At 48.0% G+C, this 21,690-nt stretch overlaps 28 non-coding genes across 28 annotated transcripts; 8 read left to right on the forward strand and 20 right to left on the reverse strand.

The window, feature by feature from the left end:
- Positions 1–196: 196 nt before the first annotated feature.
- On the reverse strand, positions 197–278 carry trnas-gcu (transfer RNA serine (anticodon GCU)). Its single transcript has one exon. It is a non-coding gene; the product is annotated as a tRNA-Ser (tRNA).
- A 1,033-nt stretch (positions 279–1,311) lies between these two features.
- LOC148980483 (U4 spliceosomal RNA) lies at positions 1,312–1,452 on the forward strand. The gene has a single exon (XR_016168762.1). It is a non-coding gene; the product is annotated as a U4 spliceosomal RNA (small nuclear RNA).
- Positions 1,453–2,081: 629 nt separating this feature from the next.
- On the reverse strand, positions 2,082–2,163 carry trnas-gcu (transfer RNA serine (anticodon GCU)). The gene has a single exon. It is a non-coding gene; the product is annotated as a tRNA-Ser (tRNA).
- A 758-nt stretch (positions 2,164–2,921) lies between these two features.
- trnas-gcu (transfer RNA serine (anticodon GCU)) lies at positions 2,922–3,003 on the reverse strand. Its single transcript has one exon. It is a non-coding gene; the product is annotated as a tRNA-Ser (tRNA).
- Positions 3,004–4,036: 1,033 nt separating this feature from the next.
- On the forward strand, positions 4,037–4,177 carry LOC148980486 (U4 spliceosomal RNA). Its single transcript, XR_016168763.1, has one exon. It is a non-coding gene; the product is annotated as a U4 spliceosomal RNA (small nuclear RNA).
- Positions 4,178–4,806: 629 nt separating this feature from the next.
- On the reverse strand, positions 4,807–4,888 carry trnas-gcu (transfer RNA serine (anticodon GCU)). The gene has a single exon. It is a non-coding gene; the product is annotated as a tRNA-Ser (tRNA).
- Positions 4,889–5,190: 302 nt separating this feature from the next.
- On the reverse strand, positions 5,191–5,272 carry trnas-gcu (transfer RNA serine (anticodon GCU)). The gene has a single exon. It is a non-coding gene; the product is annotated as a tRNA-Ser (tRNA).
- A 374-nt stretch (positions 5,273–5,646) lies between these two features.
- Positions 5,647–5,728, reverse strand: trnas-gcu (transfer RNA serine (anticodon GCU)). Its single transcript has one exon. It is a non-coding gene; the product is annotated as a tRNA-Ser (tRNA).
- A 1,033-nt stretch (positions 5,729–6,761) lies between these two features.
- On the forward strand, positions 6,762–6,902 carry LOC148980490 (U4 spliceosomal RNA). Its single transcript, XR_016168735.1, has one exon. It is a non-coding gene; the product is annotated as a U4 spliceosomal RNA (small nuclear RNA).
- Positions 6,903–8,046: 1,144 nt separating this feature from the next.
- On the reverse strand, positions 8,047–8,128 carry trnas-gcu (transfer RNA serine (anticodon GCU)). The gene has a single exon. It is a non-coding gene; the product is annotated as a tRNA-Ser (tRNA).
- Positions 8,129–8,274: 146 nt separating this feature from the next.
- On the reverse strand, positions 8,275–8,356 carry trnas-gcu (transfer RNA serine (anticodon GCU)). The gene has a single exon. It is a non-coding gene; the product is annotated as a tRNA-Ser (tRNA).
- A 146-nt stretch (positions 8,357–8,502) lies between these two features.
- trnas-gcu (transfer RNA serine (anticodon GCU)) lies at positions 8,503–8,584 on the reverse strand. The gene has a single exon. It is a non-coding gene; the product is annotated as a tRNA-Ser (tRNA).
- Positions 8,585–9,845: 1,261 nt separating this feature from the next.
- On the forward strand, positions 9,846–9,986 carry LOC148980494 (U4 spliceosomal RNA). The gene has a single exon (XR_016168732.1). It is a non-coding gene; the product is annotated as a U4 spliceosomal RNA (small nuclear RNA).
- Positions 9,987–10,999: 1,013 nt separating this feature from the next.
- Positions 11,000–11,081, reverse strand: trnas-gcu (transfer RNA serine (anticodon GCU)). The gene has a single exon. It is a non-coding gene; the product is annotated as a tRNA-Ser (tRNA).
- Positions 11,082–11,227: 146 nt separating this feature from the next.
- trnas-gcu (transfer RNA serine (anticodon GCU)) lies at positions 11,228–11,309 on the reverse strand. Its single transcript has one exon. It is a non-coding gene; the product is annotated as a tRNA-Ser (tRNA).
- A 1,033-nt stretch (positions 11,310–12,342) lies between these two features.
- LOC148980497 (U4 spliceosomal RNA) lies at positions 12,343–12,483 on the forward strand. Its single transcript, XR_016168634.1, has one exon. It is a non-coding gene; the product is annotated as a U4 spliceosomal RNA (small nuclear RNA).
- Positions 12,484–13,112: 629 nt separating this feature from the next.
- On the reverse strand, positions 13,113–13,194 carry trnas-gcu (transfer RNA serine (anticodon GCU)). The gene has a single exon. It is a non-coding gene; the product is annotated as a tRNA-Ser (tRNA).
- Positions 13,195–13,496: 302 nt separating this feature from the next.
- On the reverse strand, positions 13,497–13,578 carry trnas-gcu (transfer RNA serine (anticodon GCU)). Its single transcript has one exon. It is a non-coding gene; the product is annotated as a tRNA-Ser (tRNA).
- Positions 13,579–13,952: 374 nt separating this feature from the next.
- trnas-gcu (transfer RNA serine (anticodon GCU)) lies at positions 13,953–14,034 on the reverse strand. Its single transcript has one exon. It is a non-coding gene; the product is annotated as a tRNA-Ser (tRNA).
- Positions 14,035–15,067: 1,033 nt separating this feature from the next.
- LOC148980501 (U4 spliceosomal RNA) lies at positions 15,068–15,208 on the forward strand. Its single transcript, XR_016168736.1, has one exon. It is a non-coding gene; the product is annotated as a U4 spliceosomal RNA (small nuclear RNA).
- Positions 15,209–16,124: 916 nt separating this feature from the next.
- On the reverse strand, positions 16,125–16,206 carry trnas-gcu (transfer RNA serine (anticodon GCU)). Its single transcript has one exon. It is a non-coding gene; the product is annotated as a tRNA-Ser (tRNA).
- Positions 16,207–16,352: 146 nt separating this feature from the next.
- On the reverse strand, positions 16,353–16,434 carry trnas-gcu (transfer RNA serine (anticodon GCU)). The gene has a single exon. It is a non-coding gene; the product is annotated as a tRNA-Ser (tRNA).
- Positions 16,435–17,695: 1,261 nt separating this feature from the next.
- On the forward strand, positions 17,696–17,836 carry LOC148980504 (U4 spliceosomal RNA). Its single transcript, XR_016168712.1, has one exon. It is a non-coding gene; the product is annotated as a U4 spliceosomal RNA (small nuclear RNA).
- Positions 17,837–18,465: 629 nt separating this feature from the next.
- On the reverse strand, positions 18,466–18,547 carry trnas-gcu (transfer RNA serine (anticodon GCU)). The gene has a single exon. It is a non-coding gene; the product is annotated as a tRNA-Ser (tRNA).
- A 758-nt stretch (positions 18,548–19,305) lies between these two features.
- trnas-gcu (transfer RNA serine (anticodon GCU)) lies at positions 19,306–19,387 on the reverse strand. Its single transcript has one exon. It is a non-coding gene; the product is annotated as a tRNA-Ser (tRNA).
- Positions 19,388–20,420: 1,033 nt separating this feature from the next.
- On the forward strand, positions 20,421–20,561 carry LOC148980507 (U4 spliceosomal RNA). Its single transcript, XR_016168749.1, has one exon. It is a non-coding gene; the product is annotated as a U4 spliceosomal RNA (small nuclear RNA).
- Positions 20,562–21,190: 629 nt separating this feature from the next.
- trnas-gcu (transfer RNA serine (anticodon GCU)) lies at positions 21,191–21,272 on the reverse strand. Its single transcript has one exon. It is a non-coding gene; the product is annotated as a tRNA-Ser (tRNA).
- A 302-nt stretch (positions 21,273–21,574) lies between these two features.
- On the reverse strand, positions 21,575–21,656 carry trnas-gcu (transfer RNA serine (anticodon GCU)). The gene has a single exon. It is a non-coding gene; the product is annotated as a tRNA-Ser (tRNA).
- Positions 21,657–21,690: the final 34 nt, after the last annotated feature.

Raw genomic sequence — 21,690 nt, forward strand, 5'->3', positions numbered from 1 at the left:
GAGCACAATGGATTAGCAGTACATCGCCTTAACCACTCGGCCACCTCGTCACTCTCCTGCATGTGTTGCCCGAAGCTGGGCTGTGGTGTGTTTCTGCCGCTATATTAAGGATGACTTTGCTAAACATGGCAGGCCGGGTACATTGAACGGCTTTGCCAGGCACACTTGGCTCTCTGAAAACGCTAAAGACATCAAACGACGAGGATGGGATTCGAACCCACGCGTGCAGAGCACAATGGATTAGCAGTCCATCGCCTTAACCACTCGGCCACCTCGTCACTCGACCAGACCTGTTTTCCCGAAGCTGGGCAGTGGTGTGTTTCGGCAGCTATTTTAAGGATGATGTTGTTAAAGTTGGCAGCAAGGTTCTTTGAATGGCTTTGCCAGGCGCACTTTGCTCTCTCGACACATTCAGCTAAAGCTCGCCTTGAGGGGCACCTGTGCGGTTGACGTGTTCACTACATTTTCTCTCTGTTTCTGCAGCTATATTAAGGATGATGTCGCTAAATTTGGCAGGTAGGGTACATTGAACGGCTTTGCCAGGCGCACTTGGCTCTCTGAAAACACTAAAGACATCAAACGACGAGGATGATATTCAAACCCACGTGTGCACAACACAACATAATAGCAGTCCATCACCTAACCACTCAGCCACCTCGCCACAACTTTTTGGATGTTGGAAGTAGTAATTTGGTGCTTTTCAACCCCATCTCATTAACATGATGGAGATACAGTTCACCATATTGTGTTGGAAATGGTTTGGCTGATGAGAGAGGTAACCCTTCGACTGACCTGCAAGGAGCATTGGGTTCTATGGGTTAGGAGACTCACAACTGTTTTGATAGAGGGAGATCTGCTTATGTTTCATTTGTGTGCTGCTTCTGATTTGTTGGAAAGAACCTAGAGAGAACGCCTGGGTCGAGAAAAAGGCAGCATAGCTTGCATTGGACCTCTCTCCGAATATGTTTGCAGTGTGCACTCTTCATTATCCTACCCAACCTCGTAGGGAGCTCGTGGAATCGATCCCGAACTCAAACATATTCTTGGACATTGAGCTTTATAACTCCGCCCCTTTGCTACCAGGATCCACAATTCTCTCCCCCCAAAATTAGAAAGCAGCGCATTTTTTGTTCTTTGAGTGAAGAGATAACAATGATAAAACCTTTTTGTGCACATACCTCACCTGTTTCGTAGACACACCATGCAGCCGTCAGTGCCCAAAAGCTTATTACATGGCAGTTTAAAGCTTGATACCACCCTGTCGTTCCATGTCCAGATAAAAGCACAGAAGACGCTGCTCCTTTTGCCGGCATTCTTTCGCAGAGGCAATATCGTAGTCTATGAGGTTTATCCGAGACGTGATCTTTGCTGGTTGAAAACTTTACCCAATACCCCGCTGGGATGACTTGAAATATAGTCAGCCTTGGCAATTTTTGACGGTCTCTTAGGAGGCTTTGAGACTTGTTGAAAGAACAGAATTGTGCTTTCGCTCCTTGAAAGTGCTGCATTCACTGTGACGGCGAAGACATGAGCTTGAAGACGGTTGGTGTAGTCAGTATTTGGACCTCCCTTAGAATGTGTTTTTGTTTTTATAAAGGTCATATCCATGCAACAGGGGCCTTCTTGTTTTGATCCTGTCCTCGACAATGTTTTCAGAAATGAACAGGTGCTTTTTCTGCAGCTACAATTAAAATGAAATTCAGCTAAAGCTTGCCTTGAGGGGCACCCCTGCAGTTGACCTGTTCGCTAGGCTCTCTGTTTCTGCAGCTATTTTAAGGATGACGTCGTTAAAGTTGGCAGCAAGGTCCTTTGCCAGGCGCACTTGTCTCTCTCGAAACACTAAACACATCAAACGACAAGGATGGAATTCGAACCCACGCGTGCAGAGCACAATCGATTAGCAGTCCATCGCCTTAACCACTCGGCCACCTCGTCACTCGCCTGCATGTGTTGCCCGAAGCTGGGCTGTGGTGTGTTTCTGCCACTATATTAAGGATGACTTTGCTAAACATGGCAGGCCGGGTACATTGAACGGCTTTGCCAGGCACACTTGGCTCTCTGAAAACACTAAAGACATCAAACGACGAGGATGGGATTCGAACCCACGCGTGCAGAGCACAATGGATTAGCAGTCCATCGCCTTAACCACTCGGCCACCTCGTCACTCGACCACACCTGTTTTCCCGAAGCTGGGCAGTGGTGTGTTTCGGCAGCTATTTTAAGGATGATGTTGTTAAAGTTGGCAGCAAGGTTCTTTGAATGGCTTTGCCAGGCGCACTTTGCTCTCTCGACACATTCAGCTAAAGCTCGCCTTGAGGGGCACCTGTGCGGTTGACGTGTTCACTACATTTTCTCTCTGTTTCTGCAGCTATATTAAGGATGATGTCGCTAAATTTGGCAGGTAGGGTACATTGAACGGCTTTGCCAGGCGCACTCGTCTCTCTCGAAACACTAAACACATCAAACGACGACGATGGGATTCGAACCCACGCGTGCAGAGCACAATGGATTAGCAGTCCATCGCCTTAACCACTCGGCCACCTCGTCACTCTCCAGCATGTGTTGCCCGAAGCTGGGCTGTGGTGTGTTTCTGCCGCTATATTAAGGATGACTTTGCTAAACATGGCAGGCCGGGTACATTGAACGGCTTTGCCAGGCACACTTCGCTCTCTGAAAACGCTAAAGACATCAAACGACGAGGATGGGATTCGAACCCACGTGTGCAGAGCACAATGGATTAGCAGTACATCGCCTTAACCACTCGGCCACCTCGTCACTCTCCTGCATGTGTTGCCCGAAGCTGGGCTGTGGTGTGTTTCTGCCGCTATATTAAGGATGACTTTGCTAAACATGGCAGGCCGGGTACATTGAACGGCTTTGCCAGGCACACTTGGCTCTCTGAAAACGCTAAAGACATCAAACGACGAGGATGGGATTCGAACCCACGCGTGCAGAGCACAATGGATTAGCAGTCCATCGCCTTAACCACTCGGCCACCTCGTCACTCGACCAGACCTGTTTTCCCGAAGCTGGGCAGTGGTGTGTTTCGGCAGCTATTTTAAGGATGATGTTGTTAAAGTTGGCAGCAAGGTTCTTTGAATGGCTTTGCCAGGCGCACTTTGCTCTCTCGACACATTCAGCTAAAGCTCGCCTTGAGGGGCACCTGTGCGGTTGACGTGTTCACTACATTTTCTCTCTGTTTCTGCAGCTATATTAAGGATGATGTCGCTAAATTTGGCAGGTAGGGTACATTGAACGGCTTTGCCAGGCGCACTTGGCTCTCTGAAAACACTAAAGACATCAAACGACGAGGATGATATTCAAACCCACGTGTGCACAACACAACATAATAGCAGTCCATCACCTAACCACTCAGCCACCTCGCCACAACTTTTTGGATGTTGGAAGTAGTAATTTGGTGCTTTTCAACCCCATCTCATTAACATGATGGAGATACAGTTCACCATATTGTGTTGGAAATGGTTTGGCTGATGAGAGAGGTAACCCTTCGACTGACCTGCAAGGAGCATTGGGTTCTATGGGTTAGGAGACTCACAACTGTTTTGATAGAGGGAGATCTGCTTATGTTTCATTTGTGTGCTGCTTCTGATTTGTTGGAAAGAACCTAGAGAGAACGCCTGGGTCGAGAAAAAGGCAGCATAGCTTGCATTGGACCTCTCTCCGAATATGTTTGCAGTGTGCACTCTTCATTATCCTACCCAACCTCGTAGGGAGCTCGTGGAATCGATCCCGAACTCAAACATATTCTTGGACATTGAGCTTTATAACTCCGCCCCTTTGCTACCAGGATCCACAATTCTCTCCCCCCAAAATTAGAAAGCAGAGCATTTTTTGTTCTTTGAGTGAAGAGATAACAATGATAAAACCTTTTTGTGCACATACCTCACCTGTTTCGTAGACACACCATGCAGCCGTCAGTGCCCAAAAGCTTATTACATGGCAGTTTAAAGCTTGATACCACCCTGTCGTTCCATGTCCAGATAAAAGCACAGAAGACGCTGCTCCTTTTGCCGGCATTCTTTCGCAGAGGCAATATCGTAGTCTATGAGGTTTATCCGAGACGTGATCTTTGCTGGTTGAAAACTTTACCCAATACCCCGCTGGGATGACTTGAAATATAGTCAGCCTTGGCAATTTTTGACGGTCTCTTAGGAGGCTTTGAGACTTGTTGAAAGAACAGAATTGTGCTTTCGCTCCTTGAAAGTGCTGCATTCACTGTGACGGCGAAGACATGAGCTTGAAGACGGTTGGTGTAGTCAGTATTTGGACCTCCCTTAGAATGTGTTTTTGTTTTTATAAAGGTCATATCCATGCAACAGGGGCCTTCTTGTTTTGATCCTGTCCTCGACAATGTTTTCAGAAATGAACAGGTGCTTTTTCTGCAGCTACAATTAAAATGAAATTCAGCTAAAGCTTGCCTTGAGGGGCACCCCTGCAGTTGACCTGTTCGCTAGGCTCTCTGTTTCTGCAGCTATTTTAAGGATGACGTCGTTAAAGTTGGCAGCAAGGTCCTTTGCCAGGCGCACTTGTCTCTCTCGAAACACTAAACACATCAAACGACAAGGATGGAATTCGAACCCACGCGTGCAGAGCACAATCGATTAGCAGTCCATCGCCTTAACCACTCGGCCACCTCGTCACTCGCCTGCATGTGTTGCCCGAAGCTGGGCTGTGGTGTGTTTCTGCCACTATATTAAGGATGACTTTGCTAAACATGGCAGGCCGGGTACATTGAACGGCTTTGCCAGGCACACTTGGCTCTCTGAAAACACTAAAGACATCAAACGACGAGGATGGGATTCGAACCCACGCGTGCAGAGCACAATGGATTAGCAGTCCATCGCCTTAACCACTCGGCCACCTCGTCACTCGACCACACCTGTTTTCCCGAAGCTGGGCAGTGGTGTGTTTCGGCAGCTATTTTAAGGATGATGTTGTTAAAGTTGGCAGCAAGGTTCTTTGAATGGCTTTGCCAGGCGCACTTTGCTCTCTCGACACATTCAGCTAAAGCTCGCCTTGAGGGGCACCTGTGCGGTTGACGTGTTCACTACATTTTCTCTCTGTTTCTGCAGCTATATTAAGGATGATGTCGCTAAATTTGGCAGGTAGGGTACATTGAACGGCTTTGCCAGGCGCACTCGTCTCTCTCGAAACACTAAACACATCAAACGACGAGGATGGGATTCGAACCCACGCGTGCAGAGCACAATGGATTAGCAGTCCATCGCCTTAACCACTCGGCCACCTCGTCACTCTCCAGCATGTGTTGCCCGAAGCTGGGCTGTGGTGTGTTTCTGCCGCTATATTAAGGATGACTTTGCTAAACATGGCAGGCCGGGTACATTGAACGGCTTTGCCAGGCACACTTCGCTCTCTGAAAACGCTAAAGACATCAAACGACGAGGATGGGATTCGAACCCACGTGTGCAGAGCACAATGGATTAGCAGTACATCGCCTTAACCACTCGGCCACCTCGTCACTCTCCTGCATGTGTTGCCCGAAGCTGGGCTGTGGTGTGTTTCTGCCGCTATATTAAGGATGACTTTGCTAAACATGGCAGGCCGGGTACATTGAACGGCTTTGCCAGGCACACTTGGCTCTCTGAAAACGCTAAAGACATCAAACGACGAGGATGGGATTCGAACCCACGCGTGCAGAGCACAATGGATTAGCAGTCCATCGCCTTAACCACTCGGCCACCTCGTCACTCGACCAGACCTGTTTTCCCGAAGCTGGGCAGTGGTGTGTTTCGGCAGCTATTTTAAGGATGATGTTGTTAAAGTTGGCAGCAAGGTTCTTTGAATGGCTTTGCCAGGCGCACTTTGCTCTCTCGACACATTCAGCTAAAGCTCGCCTTGAGGGGCACCTGTGCGGTTGACGTGTTCACTACATTTTCTCTCTGTTTCTGCAGCTATATTAAGGATGATGTCGCTAAATTTGGCAGGTAGGGTACATTGAACGGCTTTGCCAGGCGCACTTGGCTCTCTGAAAACACTAAAGACATCAAACGACGAGGATGATATTCAAACCCACGTGTGCACAACACAACATAATAGCAGTCCATCACCTAACCACTCAGCCACCTCGCCACAACTTTTTGGATGTTGGAAGTAGTAATTTGGTGCTTTTCAACCCCATCTCATTAACATGATGGAGATACAGTTCACCATATTGTGTTGGAAATGGTTTGGCTGATGAGAGAGGTAACCCTTCGACTGACCTGCAAGGAGCATTGGGTTCTATGGGTTAGGAGACTCACAACTGTTTTGATAGAGGGAGATCTGCTTATGTTTCATTTGTGTGCTGCTTCTGATTTGTTGGAAAGAACCTAGAGAGAACGCCTGGGTCGAGAAAAAGGCAGCATAGCTTGCATTGGACCTCTCTCCGAATATGTTTGCAGTGTGCACTCTTCATTATCCTACCCAACCTCGTAGGGAGCTCGTGGAATCGATCCCGAACTCAAACATATTCTTGGACATTGAGCTTTATAACTCCGCCCCTTTGCTACCAGGATCCACAATTCTCTCCCCCCAAAATTAGAAAGCAGCGCATTTTTTGTTCTTTGAGTGAAGAGATAACAATGATAAAACCTTTTTGTGCACATACCTCACCTGTTTCGTAGACACACCATGCAGCCGTCAGTGCCCAAAAGCTTATTACATGGCAGTTTAAAGCTTGATACCACCCTGTCGTTCCATGTCCAGATAAAAGCACAGAAGACGCTGCTCCTTTTGCCGGCATTCTTTCGCAGAGGCAATATCGTAGGCTATGAGGTTTATCCGAGACGTGATCTTTGCTGGTTGAAAACTTTACCCAATACCCCGCTGGGATGACTTGAAATATAGTCAGCCTTGGCAATTTTTGACGGTCTCTTAGGAGGCTTTGAGACTTGTTGAAAGAACAGAATTGTGCTTTCGCTCCTTGAAAGTGCTGCATTCACTGTGACGGCGAAGACATGAGCTTGAAGACGGTTGGTGTAGTCAGTATTTGGACCTCCCTTAGAATGTGTTTTTGTTTTTATAAAGGTCATATCCATGCAACAGGGGCCTTCTTGTTTTGATCCTGTCCTCGACAATGTTTTCAGAAATGAACAGGTGCTTTTTCTGCAGCTACAATTAAAATGAAATTCAGCTAAAGCTTGCCTTGAGGGGCACCCCTGCAGTTGACCTGTTCGCTAGGCTCTCTGTTTCTGCAGCTATTTTAAGGATGACGTCGTTGAAGTTGGCAGCAAGGTCCTTTGCCAGGCACACTTGTCTCTCTCGAAACACTAAACACATCAAACAACAAAAGCTGGGCTGTGGTGTGTTTCTGCCGCTATATTAAGGATGACTTTGCTAAACATGGCAGGCCGGGTACATTGAACGGCTTTGCCAGGCACACTTGGCTCTCTGAAAACACTAAAGACATCAAACGACGAGGATGGGATTCGAACCCACGCATGCAGAGCACAATGGATTAGCAGTCCATCGCCTTAAACACTCGGCCACCTCGTCACTCGACCAAACCTGTTTTCCCGAAGCTGGGCAGTGGTGTGTTTCGGCAGCTATTTTAAGGATGATGTTGTTAAAGTTGGCAGCAAGGTTCTTTGAATGGCTTTGCCAGGCGCACTTTGCACTCTCGACACATTCAGCTAAAGCTCGCCTTGAAGGGCACCTGTGCGGTTGACGTGTTCACTACATTTTCTCTCTGTTTCTGGCAGATATATTAAGGATGATGTCGCTAAATTTGGCAGATAGGGTACATTGAACGGCTTTGCCAGGCGCACTTGTCTCTCTCGAAACACTAAACACATCAAACGACGAGGATGGGATTCGAACCCACGCGTGCAGAGCACAATGGTTTAGCAGTCCATCGCCTTAACCACTCGGCCATCTCGTCACTCTCCAGCATGCGTTGCCCGAAGCTGGGCTGTGGTGTGTTTCTGCCGCTATATTAAGGATGATGTCGCTAAATTTGGCAGGTAGGGTACATTGAACGGCTTTGCCAGGCACACTTGTCTCTCTCGAAACACTAAACACATCAAACGACGAGGATGGGATTCGAACCCACGCGTGCAGAGCACAATGGATTAGCAGTCCATCGCCTTAACCACTCGGCCACCTCGTCACTCTCCAGCATGTGTTGCCCGAAGCTGGGCTGTGGTGTGTTTCTGCCGCTATATTAAGGAGGATGTCGCTAAATTTGGCAGGTAGGGTACATTGAACGGCTTTGCCAGGCGCACTTGTCTCTCTCGAAACACTAAACACATCAAACGACGAGGATGGGATTCGAACCCACGCGTGCAGAGCACAATGGATTAGCAGTCCATCGCCTTAACCACTCGGCCACCTCGTCACTCTCCTGCATGTGTTGCCCGAAGCTGGGCTGTGGTGTGTTTCTGCCGCTATATTAAGGATGACTTTGCTAAATATGGCAGGCCGGGTACATTGAACGGCTTTGCCAGGCACACTTGGCTCTCTGAAAACGCTAAAGACATCAAACGACGAGGATGGGATTCGAACCCACGCGTGCAGAGCACAATGGATTAGCAGTCCATCGCCTTAACCACTCGGCCACCTCGTCACTCTCCAGCATGTGTTGCCCGAAGCTGGGCTGTGGTGTGTTTCTGCCGCTATATTAAGGATGACTTTGCTAAACATGGCAGGCCGGGTACATTGAACGGCTTTGCCAGGCACACTTGGCTCTCTGAAAACGCTAAAGACATCAAACGACGAGGATGGGATTCAAACCCACGCGTGCAGAGCACAATGGATTAGCAGTCCATCGCCTTAACCACTCGGCCACCTCGTCACTCGACCAGACCTGTTTTCCCGAAGCTGGGCAGTGGTGTGTTTCGGCAGCTATTTTAAGGATGATGTTGTTAAAGTTGGCAGCAAGGTTCTTTGAATGGCTTTGCCAGGCGCACTTTGCTCTCTCGACACATTCAGCTAAAGCTCGCCTTGAGGGGCACCTGTGCGGTTGACGTGTTCACTACATTTTCTCTCTGTTTCTGCAGCTATATTAAGGATGATGTCGCTAAATTTGGCAGGTAGGGTACATTGAACGGCTTTGCCAGGCGCACTTGGCTCTCTGAAAACACTAAAGACATCAAACGACAAGGATGGTATTCAAACCCACGTGTGCACAACACAACATAATAGCAGTCCATCACCTAACCACTCGGCCACCTCGCCACAACCTTTTGGATGTTGGAAGTAGTAATTTGGTGCTTTTCAACCCCATCTCATTAACATGATGGAGATACAGTTCACCATATTGTGTTGGAAATGGTTTGGCTGATGAGAGAGGTAACCCTTCGACTGACCTGCAAGGAGCATTGGGTTCTATGGGTTAGGAGACTCACAACTGTTTTGATAGAGGGAGATCTGCTTATGTTTCATTTGTGTGCTGCTTCTGATTTGTTGGAAAGAACCTAGAGAGAACGCCTGGGTCGAGAAAAAGGCAGCATAGCTTGCATTGGACCTCTCTCAGAATATGTTTGCAGTGTGCACTCTTCATTATCCTACCCAACCTCGTAGGGAGCTCGTGGAATCGATCCCGAACTCAAACATATTCTTGGACATTGAGCTTTATAACTCCGCCCCTTTGCTACCAGGATCCACAATTCTCTCCCCCCAAAATTAGAAAGCAGCGCATTTTTTGTTCTTTGAGTGAAGAGATAACAATGATAAAACCTTTTTGTGCACATACCTCACCTGTTTCGTAGACACACCATGCAGCCGTCAGTGCCCAAAAGCTTATTACATGGCAGTTTAAAGCTTGATACCACCCTGTCGTTCCATGTCCAGATAAAAGCACGGAAGACGCTGCTCCTTTTGCCGGCATTCTTTCGCAGAGGCAATATCGTAGTCTATGAGGTTTATCCGAGATGTGATCTTTGCTGGTTGAAAACTTTACCCAATACCCCGCTGGGATGACTTGAAATATAGTCAGCCTTGGCAATTTTTGACGGTCTTTTAGGAGGCTTTAAGACTTGTTGAAAGAACAGAATTGTGCTTTCGCTCCTTGAAAGTGCTGCATTCACTGTGACGGCGAAGACATGAGCTTGAAGACGGTTGGTGTAGTCAGTATTTGGACCTCCCTTAGAATGTGTTTTTGTTTTTATAAAGGTCATATCCATGCAACAGGGGCCTTCTTGTTTTGATCCTGTCCTCGACAATGTTTTCAGAAATGAACAGGTGCTTTTTCTGCAGCTACAATTAAAATGAAATTCAGCTAAAGCTTGCCTTGAGGGGCACCCCTGCAGTTGACCTGTTCGCTAGGCTCTCTGTTTCTGCAGCTATTTTAACGATGACGTCGTTAAAGTTGGCAGCAAGGTCCTTTGCCAGGCGCACTTGTCTCTCTCGAAACACTAAACACATCAAACGACAAGGATGGAATTCGAACCCACGCGTGCAGAGCACAATCGATTAGCAGTCCATCGCCTTAACCACTCGGCCACCTCGTCACTCGCCTGCATGTGTTGCCCGAAGCTGGGCTGTGGTGTGTTTCTGCCGCTATATTAAGGATGACTTTGCTAAACATGGCAGGCCGGGTACATTGAACGGCTTTGCCAGGCACACTTGGCTCTCTGAAAACGCTAAAGACATCAAACGACGAGGATGGAATTCGAACCCACGCGTGCAGAGCACAATGGATTAGCAGTCCATCGCCTTAACCACTCGGCCACCTCGTCACTCGACCACACCTGTTTTCCCGAAGCTGGGCAGTGGTGTGTTTCGGCAGCTATTTTAAGGATGATGTTGTTAAAGTTGGCAGCAAGGTTCTTTGAATGGCTTTGCCAGGCGCACTTTGCTCTCTCGACACATTCAGCTAAAGCTCGCCTTGAGGGGCACCTGTGCGGTTGACGTGTTCACTACATTTTCTCTCTGTTTCTGCAGCTATATTAAGGATGATGTCGCTAAATTTGGCAGGTAGGGTACATTGAACGGCTTTGCCAGGCGCACTCGTCTCTCTCGAAACACTAAACACATCAAACGACGAGGATGGGATTCGAACCCACGCGTGCAGAGCACAATGGATTAGCAGTCCATCGCCTTAACCACTCGGCCACCTCGTCACTCTCCAGCATGTGTTGCCCGAAGCTGGGCTGTGGTGTGTTTCTGCCGCTATATTAAGGATGACTTTGCTAAACATGGCAGGCCGGGTACATTGAACGGCTTTGCCAGGCACACTTCGCTCTCTGAAAACGCTAAAGACATCAAACGACGAGGATGGGATTCGAACCCACGCGTGCAGAGCACAATGGATTAGCAGTCCATCGCCTTAACCACTCGGCCACCTCGTCACTCGACCAGACCTGTTTTCCCGAAGCTGGGCAGTGGTGTGTTTCGGCAGCTATTTTAAGGATGATGTTGTTAAAGTTGGCAGCAAGGTTCTTTGAATGGCTTTGCCAGGCGCACTTTGCTCTCTCGACACATTCAGCTAAAGCTCGCCTTGAGGGGCACCTGTGCGGTTGACGTGTTCACTACATTTTCTCTCTGTTTCTGCAGCTATATTAAGGATGATGTCGCTAAATTTGGCAGGTAGGGTACATTGAACGGCTTTGCCAGGCGCACTTGGCTCTCTGAAAACACTAAAGACATCAAACGACGAGGATGATATTCAAACCCACGTGTGCACAACACAACATAATAGCAGTCCATCACCTAACCACTCAGCCACCTCGCCACAACTTTTTGGATGTTGGAAGTAGTAATTTGGTGCTTTTCAACCCCATCTCATTAACATGATGGAGATACAGTTCACCATATTGTGTTGGAAATGGTTTGGCTGATGAGAGAGGTAACCCTTCGACTGACCTGCAAGGAGCATTGGGTTCTATGGGTTAGGAGACTCACAACTGTTTTGATAGAGGGAGATCTGCTTATGTTTCATTTGTGTGCTGCTTCTGATTTGTTGGAAAGAACCTAGAGAGAACGCCTGGGTCGAGAAAAAGGCAGCATAGCTTGCATTGGACCTCTCTCCGAATATGTTTGCAGTGTGCACTCTTCATTATCCTACCCAACCTCGTAGGGAGCTCGTGGAATCGATCCCGAACTCAAACATATTCTTGGACATTGAGCTTTATAACTCCGCCCCTTTGCTACCAGGATCCACAATTCTCTCCCCCCAAAATTAGAAAGCAGAGCATTTTTTGTTCTTTGAGTGAAGAGATAACAATGATAAAACCTTTTTGTGCACATACCTCACCTGTTTCGTAGACACACCATGCAGCCGTCAGTGCCCAAAAGCTTATTACATGGCAGTTTAAAGCTTGATACCACCCTGTCGTTCCATGTCCAGATAAAAGCACAGAAGACGCTGCTCCTTTTGCCGGCATTCTTTCGCAGAGGCAATATCGTAGTCTATGAGGTTTATCCGAGACGTGATCTTTGCTGGTTGAAAACTTTACCCAATACCCCGCTGGGATGACTTGAAATATAGTCAGCCTTGGCAATTTTTGACGGTCTCTTAGGAGGCTTTGAGACTTGTTGAAAGAACAGAATTGTGCTTTCGCTCCTTGAAAGTGCTGCATTCACTGTGACGGCGAAGACATGAGCTTGAAGACGGTTGGTGTAGTCAGTATTTGGACCTCCCTTAGAATGTGTTTTTGTTTTTATAAAGGTCATATCCATGCAACAGGGGCCTTCTTGTTTTGATCCTGTCCTCGACAATGTTTTCAGAAATGAACAGGTGCTTTTTCTGCAGCTACAATTAAAATGAAATTCAGCTAAAGCTTGCCTTGAGGGGCACCCCTGCAGTTGACCTGTTCGCTAGGCTCTCTGTTTCTGCAGCTATTTTAAGGATGACGTCGTTAAAGTTGGCAGCAAGGTCCTTTGCCAGGCGCACTTGTCTCTCTCGAAACACTAAACACATCAAACGACAAGGATGGAATTCGAACCCACGCGTGCAGAGCACAATCGATTAGCAGTCCATCGCCTTAACCACTCGGCCACCTCGTCACTCGCCTGCATGTGTTGCCCGAAGCTGGGCTGTGGTGTGTTTCTGCCACTATATTAAGGATGACTTTGCTAAACATGGCAGGCCGGGTACATTGAACGGCTTTGCCAGGCACACTTGGCTCTCTGAAAACACTAAAGACATCAAACGACGAGGATGGGATTCGAACCCACGCGTGCAGAGCACAATGGATTAGCAGTCCATCGCCTTAACCACTCGGCCACCTCGTCACTCGACCACACCTGTTTTCCCGAAGCTGGGCAGTGGTGTGTTTCGGCAGCTATTTTAAGGATGATGTTGTTAAAGTTGGCAGCAAGGTTCTTTGAATGGCTTTGCCAGGCGCACTTTGCTCTCTCGACACATTCAGCTAAAGCTCGCCTTGAGGGGCACCTGTGCGGTTGACGTGTTCACTACATTTTCTCTCTGTTTCTGCAGCTATATTAAGGATGATGTCGCTAAATTTGGCAGGTAGGGTACATTGAACGGCTTTGCCAGGCGCACTCGTCTCTCTCGAAACACTAAACACATCAAACGACGAGGATGGGATTCGAACCCACGCGTGCAGAGCACAATGGATTAGCAGTCCATCGCCTTAACCACTCGGCCACCTCGTCACTCTCCAGCATGTGTTGCCCGAAGCTGGGCTGTGGTGTGTTTCTGCCGCTATATTAAGGATGACTTTGCTAAACATGGCAGGCCGGGTACATTGAACGGCTTTGCCAGGCACACTTCGCTCTCTGAAAACGCTAAAGACATCAAACGACGAGGATGGGATTCGAACCCACGTGTGCAGAGCACAATGGATTAGCAGTACATCGCCTTAACCACTCGGCCACCTCGTCACTCTCCTGCATGTGTTGCCCGAAGCTGGGCTGTGGTGTGTTTCTGCCGCTATATTAAGGATGACTTTGCTAAACATGGCAGGCCGGGTACATTGAACGGCTTTGCCAGGCACACTTGGCTCTCTGAAAACGCTAAAGACATCAAACGACGAGGATGGGATTCGAACCCACGCGTGCAGAGCACAATGGATTAGCAGTCCATCGCCTTAACCACTCGGCCACCTCGTCACTCGACCAGACCTGTTTTCCCGAAGCTGGGCAGTGGTGTGTTTCGGCAGCTATTTTAAGGATGATGTTGTTAAAGTTGGCAGCAAGGTTCTTTGAATGGCTTTGCCAGGCGCACTTTGCTCTCTCGACACATTCAGCTAAAGCTCGCCTTGAGGGGCACCTGTGCGGTTGACGTGTTCACTACATTTTCTCTCTGTTTCTGCAGCTATATTAAGGATGATGTCGCTAAATTTGGCAGGTAGGGTACATTGAACGGCTTTGCCAGGCGCACTTGGCTCTCTGAAAACACTAAAGACATCAAACGACGAGGATGATATTCAAACCCACGTGTGCACAACACAACATAATAGCAGTCCATCACCTAACCACTCAGCCACCTCGCCACAACTTTTTGGATGTTGGAAGTAGTAATTTGGTGCTTTTCAACCCCATCTCATTAACATGATGGACATACAGTTCACCATATTGTGTTGGAAATGGTTTGGCTGATGAGAGAGGTAACCCTTCGACTGACCTGCAAGGAGCATTGGGTTCTATGGGTTAGGAGACTCACAACTGTTTTGATAGAGGGAGATCTGCTTATGTTTCATTTGTGTGCTGCTTCTGATTTGTTGGAAAGAACCTAGAGAGAACGCCTGGGTCGAGAAAAAGGCAGCATAGCTTGCATTGGACCTCTCTCCGAATATGTTTGCAGTGTGCACTCTTCATTATCCTACCCAACCTCGTAGGGAGCTCGTGGAATCGATCCCGAACTCAAACATATTCTTGGACATTGAGCTTTATAACTCCGCCCCTTTGCTACCAGGATCCACAATTCTCTCCCCCCAAAATTAGAAAGCAGCGCATTTTTTGTTCTTTGAGTGAAGAGATAACAATGATAAAACCTTTTTGTGCACATACCTCACCTGTTTCGTAGACACACCATGCAGCCGTCAGTGCCCAAAAGCTTATTACATGGCAGTTTAAAGCTTGATACCACCCTGTCGTTCCATGTCCAGATAAAAGCACAGAAGACGCTGCTCCTTTTGCCGGCATTCTTTCGCAGAGGCAATATCGTAGGCTATGAGGTTTATCCGAGACGTGATCTTTGCTGGTTGAAAACTTTACCCAATACCCCGCTGGGATGACTTGAAATATAGTCAGCCTTGGCAATTTTTGACGGTCTCTTAGGAGGCTTTGAGACTTGTTGAAAGAACAGAATTGTGCTTTCGCTCCTTGAAAGTGCTGCATTCACTGTGACGGCGAAGACATGAGCTTGAAGACGGTTGGTGTAGTCAGTATTTGGACCTCCCTTAGAATGTGTTTTTGTTTTTATAAAGGTCATATCCATGCAACAGGGGCCTTCTTGTTTTGATCCTGTCCTCGACAATGTTTTCAGAAATGAACAGGTGCTTTTTCTGCAGCTACAATTAAAATGAAATTCAGCTAAAGCTTGCCTTGAGGGGCACCCCTGCAGTTGACCTGTTCGCTAGGCTCTCTGTTTCTGCAGCTATTTTAAGGATGACGTCGTTGAAGTTGGCAGCAAGGTCCTTTGCCAGGCACACTTGTCTCTCTCGAAACACTAAACACATCAAACAACAAAAGCTGGGCTGTGGTGTGTTTCTGCCGCTATATTAAGGATGACTTTGCTAAACATGGCAGGCCGGGTACATTGAACGGCTTTGCCAGGCACACTTGGCTCTCTGAAAACACTAAAGACATCAAACGACGAGGATGGGATTCGAACCCACGCATGCAGAGCACAATGGATTAGCAGTCCATCGCCTTAACCACTCGGCCACCTCGTCACTCGACCAAACCTGTTTTCCCGAAGCTGGGCAGTGGTGTGTTTCGGCAGCTATTTTAAGGATGATGTTGTTAAAGTTGGCAGCAAGGTTCTTTGAATGGCTTTGCCAGGCGCACTTTGCACTCTCGACACATTCAGCTAAAGCTCGCCTTGAAGGGCACCTGTGCGGTTGACGTGTTCACTACATTTTCTCTCTGTTTCTGGCAGCTATACTAAGGATGATGTCGCTAAATTTGGCAGATAGGGTACATTGAACGGCTTTGCCAGGCGCACTTGTCTCTCTCGAAACACTAAACACATCAAACGACGAGGATGGGATTCGAACCCACGCGTGCAGAGCACAATGGATTAGCAGTCCATCGCCTTAACCACTCGGCCACCTCGTCACTCTCCTGCATGTGTTGCCCGAAGCTGGGCTGTGGTGTGTTTCTGCCGCTATATTAAGGATGACTTTGCTAAATATGGCAGGCCGGGTACATTGAACGGCTTTGCCAGGCACACTTGGCTCTCTGAAAACGCTAAAGACATCAAACGACGAGGATGGGATTCGAACCCACGCGTGCAGAGCACAATGGATTAGCAGTCCATCGCCTTAACCACTCGGCCACCTCGTCACTCTCCAGCATGTGTTGCCCGAAGCTGGGCTGTGGTGTGTTTCTGCCGCTATATTAAGGATGACTTTGCTAAACATGGCAGGCCGGGTACATTGAACGGCTTTGCCAGGCACACTTGGCTCTCTGAAAACGCTAAAGACATCAAACGACGAGGATGGGATTCAAACCCACGCGTGCAGAGCACAATGGATTAGCAGTCCATCGCCTTAACCACTCGGCCACCTCGTCACTCGACCAGACCTGTTTTCCCGAAGCTGGGCAGTGGTGTGTTTCGGCAGCTATTTTAAGGATGATGTTGTTAAAGTTGGCAGCAAGGTTCTTTGAATGGCTTTGCCAGGCGCACTTTGCTCTCTCGACACATTCAGCTAAAGCTCGCCTTGAGGGGCACCTGTGCGGTTGACGTGTTCACTACATTTTCTCTCTGTTTCTGCAGCTATATTAAGGATGATGTCGCTAAATTTGGCAGGTAGGGTACATTGAACGGCTTTGCCAGGCGCACTTGGCTCTCTGAAAACACTAAAGACATCAAACGACAAGGATGGTATTCAAACCCACGTGTGCACAACACAACATAATAGCAGTCCATCACCTAACCACTCGGCCACCTCGCCACAACCTTTTGGATGTTGGAAGTAGTAATTTGGTGCTTTTCAACCCCATCTCATTAACATGATGGAGATACAGTTCACCATATTGTGTTGGAAATGGTTTGGCTGATGAGAGAGGTAACCCTTCGACTGACCTGCAAGGAGCATTGGGTTCTATGGGTTAGGAGACTCACAACTGTTTTGATAGAGGGAGATCTGCTTATGTTTCATTTGTGTGCTGCTTCTGATTTGTTGGAAAGAACCTAGAGAGAACGCCTGGGTCGAGAAAAAGGCAGCATAGCTTGCATTGGACCTCTCTCAGAATATGTTTGCAGTGTGCACTCTTCATTATCCTACCCAACCTCGTAGGGAGCTCGTGGAATCGATCCCGAACTCAAACATATTCTTGGACATTGAGCTTTATAACTCCGCCCCTTTGCTACCAGGATCCACAATTCTCTCCCCCCAAAATTAGAAAGCAGCGCATTTTTTGTTCTTTGAGTGAAGAGATAACAATGATAAAACCTTTTTGTGCACATACCTCACCTGTTTCGTAGACACACCATGCAGCCGTCAGTGCCCAAAAGCTTATTACATGGCAGTTTAAAGCTTGATACCACCCTGTCGTTCCATGTCCAGATAAAAGCACGGAAGACGCTGCTCCTTTTGCCGGCATTCTTTCGCAGAGGCAATATCGTAGTCTATGAGGTTTATCCGAGACGTGATCTTTGCTGGTTGAAAACTTTACCCAATACCTCGCTGGGATGACTTGAAATATAGTCAGCCTTGGCAATTTTTGACGGTCTCTTAGGAGGCTTTAAGACTTGTTGAAAGAACAGAATTGTGCTTTCGCTCCTTGAAAGTGCTGCATTCACTGTGACGGCGAAGACATGAGCTTGAAGACGGTTGGTGTAGTCAGTATTTGGACCTCCCTTAGAATGTGTTTTTGTTTTTATAAAGGTCATATCCATGCAACAGGGGCCTTCTTGTTTTGATCCTGTCCTCGACAATGTTTTCAGAAATGAACAGGTGCTTTTTCTGCAGCTACAATTAAAATGAAATTCAGCTAAAGCTTGCCTTGAGGGGCACCCCTGCAGTTGACCTGTTCGCTAAGCTCTCTGTTTCTGCAGCTATTTTAACGATGACGTCGTTAAAGTTGGCAGCAAGGTCCTTTGCCAGGCGCACTTGTCTCTCTCGAAACACTAAACACATCAAACGACAAGGATGGAATTCGAACCCACGCGTGCAGAGCACAATCGATTAGCAGTCCATCGCCTTAACCACTCGGCCACCTCGTCACTCGCCTGCATGTGTTGCCCGAAGCTGGGCTGTGGTGTGTTTCTGCCGCTATATTAAGGATGACTTTGCTAAACATGGCAGGCCGGGTACATTGAACGGCTTTGCCAGGCACACTTGGCTCTCTGAAAACGCTAAAGACATCAAACGACGAGGATGGGATTCGAACCCACGCGTGCAGAGCACAATGGATTAGCAGTCCATCGCCTTAACCACTCGGCCACCTCGTCACTCGACCAAACCTGTTTTCCCGAAGCTGGGCAGTGGTGTGTTTCGGCAGCTATTTTAAGGATGATGTTGTTCAAGTTGGCAGCAAGGTTCTTTGAATGGCTTTGCCAGGCGCACTTTGCTCTCTCGACACATTCAGCTAAAGCTCGCCTTGAGGGGCACCTGTGCGGTTGACGTGTTCACTACATTTTCTCTCTGTTTCTGCAGCTATATTAAGGATGATGTCGCTAAATTTGGCAGGTAGGGTACATTGAACGGCTTTGCCAGGCGCACTCGTCTCTCTCGAAACACTAAACACATCAAACGACGAGGATGGGATTCGAACCCACGCGTGCAGAGCACAATGGATTAGCAGTCCATCGCCTTAGCCACTCGGCCACCTCGTCACTCTCCAGCATGTGTTGCCCGAAGCTGGGCTGTGGTGTGTTTCTGCCGCTATATTAAGGATGACTTTGCTAAACATTGCAGGCCGGGTACATTGAACGGCTTTGCCAGGCACACTTCGCTCTCTGAAAACGCTAAAGACATCAAACGACGAGGATGGGATTCGAACCCACGTGTGCAGAGCACAATGGATTAGCAGTACATCGCCTTAACCACTCGGCCACCTCGTCACTCTCCTGCATGTGTTGCCCGAAGCTGGGCTGTGGTGTGTTTCTGCCGCTATATTAAGGATGACTTTGCTAAACATGGCAGGCCGGGTACATTGAACGGCTTTGCCAGGCACACTTGGCTCTCTGAAAACGCTAAAGACATCAAACGACGAGGATGGGATTCGAACCCACGCGTGCAGAGCACAATGGATTAGCAGTCCATCGCCTTAACCACTCGGCCACCTCGTCACTCGACCAGACCTGTTTTCCCGAAGCTGGGCAGTGGTGTGTTTCGGCAGCTATTTTAAGGATGATGTTGTTAAAGTTGGCAGCAAGGTTCTTTGAATGGCTTTGCCAGGCGCACTTTGCTCTCTCGACACATTCAGCTAAAGCTCGCCTTTAGGGGCACCTGTGCGGTTGACGTGTTCACTACATTTTCTCTCTGTTTCTGCAGCTATATTAAGGATGATGTCGCTAAATTTGGCAGGTAGGGTACATTGAACGGCTTTGCCAGGCGCACTTGGCTCTCTGAAAACACTAAAGACATCAAACGACGAGGATGATATTCAAACCCACGTGTGCACAACACAACATAATAGCAGTCCATCACCTAACCACTCAGCCACCTCGCCACAACTTTTTGGATGTTGGAAGTAGTAATTTGGTGCTTTTCAACCCCATCTCATTAACATGATGGAGATACAGTTCACCATATTGTGTTGGAAATGGTTTGGCTGATGAGAGAGGTAACCCTTCGACTGACCTGCAAGGAGCATTGGGTTCTATGGGTTAGGAGACTCACAACTGTTTTGATAGAGGGAGATCTGCTTATGTTTCATTTGTGTGCTGCTTCTGATTTGTTGGAAAGAACCTAGAGAGAACGCCTGGGTCGAGAAAAAGGCAGCATAGCTTGCATTGGACCTCTCTCCGAATATGTTTGCAGTGTGCACTCTTCATTATCCTACCCAACCTCGTAGGGAGCTCGTGGAATCGATCCCGAACTCAAACATATTCTTGGACATTGAGCTTTATAACTCCGCCCCTTTGCTACCAGGATCCACAATTCTCTCCCCCCAAAATTAGAAAGCAGCGCATTTTTTGTTCTTTGAGTGAAGAGATAACAATGATAAAACCTTTTTGTGCACATACCTCACCTGTTTCGTAGACACACCATGCAGCCGTCAGTGCCCAAAAGCTTATTACATGGCAGTTTAAAGCTTGATACCACCCTGTCGTTCCATGTCCAGATAAAAGCACAGAAGACGCTGCTCCTTTTGCCGGCATTCTTTCGCAGAGGCAATATCGTAGTCTATGAGGTTTATCCGAGACGTGATTTTTGCTGGTTGAAAACTTTACCCAATACCCCGCTGGGATGACTTGAAATATAGTCAGCCTTGGCAATTTTTGACGGTCTCTTAGGAGGCTTTGAGACTTGTTGAAAGAACAGAATTGTGCTTTCGCTCCTTGAAAGTGCTGCATTCACTGTGACGGCGAAGACATGAGCTTGAAGACGGTTGGTGTAGTCAGTATTTGGACCACCCTTAGAATGTGTTTTTGTTTTTATAAAGGTCATATCCATGCAACAGGGGCCTTCTTGTTTTGATCCTGTCCTCGACAATGTTTTCAGAAATGAACAGGTGCTTTTTCTGCAGCTACAATTAAAATGAAATTCAGCTAAAGCTTGCCTTGAGGGGCACCCCTGCAGTTGACCTGTTCGCTAGGCTCTCTGTTTCTGCAGCTATTTTAAGGATGACGTCGTTAAAGTTGGCAGCAAGGTCCTTTGCCAGGCGCACTTGTCTCTCTCGAAACACTAAACACATCAAACGACAAGGATGGAATTCGAACCCACGCGTGCAGAGCACAATCGATTAGCAGTCCATCGCCTTAACCACTCGGCCACCTCGTCACTCGCCTGCATGTGTTGCCCGAAGCTGGGCTGTGGTGTGTTTCTGCCACTATATTAAGGATGACTTTGCTAAACATGGCAGGCCGGGTACATTGAACGGCTTTGCCAGGCACACTTGGCTCTCTGAAAACACTAAAGACATCAAACGACGAGGATGGGATTCGAACCCACGCGTGCAGAGCACAATGGATTAGCAGTCCATCGCCTTAACCACTCGGCCACCTCGTCACTCGACCACACCTGTTTTCCCGAAGCTGGGCAGTGGTGTGTTTCGGCAGCTATTTTAAGGATGATGTTGTTAAAGTTGGCAGCAAGGTTCTTTGAATGGCTTTGCCAGGCGCACTTTGCTCTCTCGACACATTCAGCTAAAGCTCGCCTTGAGGGGCACCTGTGCGGTTGACGTGTTCACTACATTTTCTCTCTGTTTCTGCAGCTATATTAAGGATGATGTCGCTAAATTTGGCAGGTAGGGTACATTGAACGGCTTTGCCAGGCGCACTCGTCTCTCTCGAAACACTAAACACATCAAACGACGAGGATGGGATTCGAACCCACGCGTGCAGAGCACAATGGATTAGCAGTCCATCGCCTTAACCACTCGGCCACCTCGTCACTCTCCAGCATGTGTTGCCCGAAGCTGGGCTGT

Source organism: Pimephales promelas, chromosome 5 (genome assembly GCF_988280905.1).
Source record: "Pimephales promelas chromosome 5, fPimPro1.hap1.1, whole genome shotgun sequence".
NCBI classification, from domain to species: Eukaryota; Metazoa; Chordata; class Actinopteri; order Cypriniformes; family Leuciscidae; genus Pimephales; species Pimephales promelas.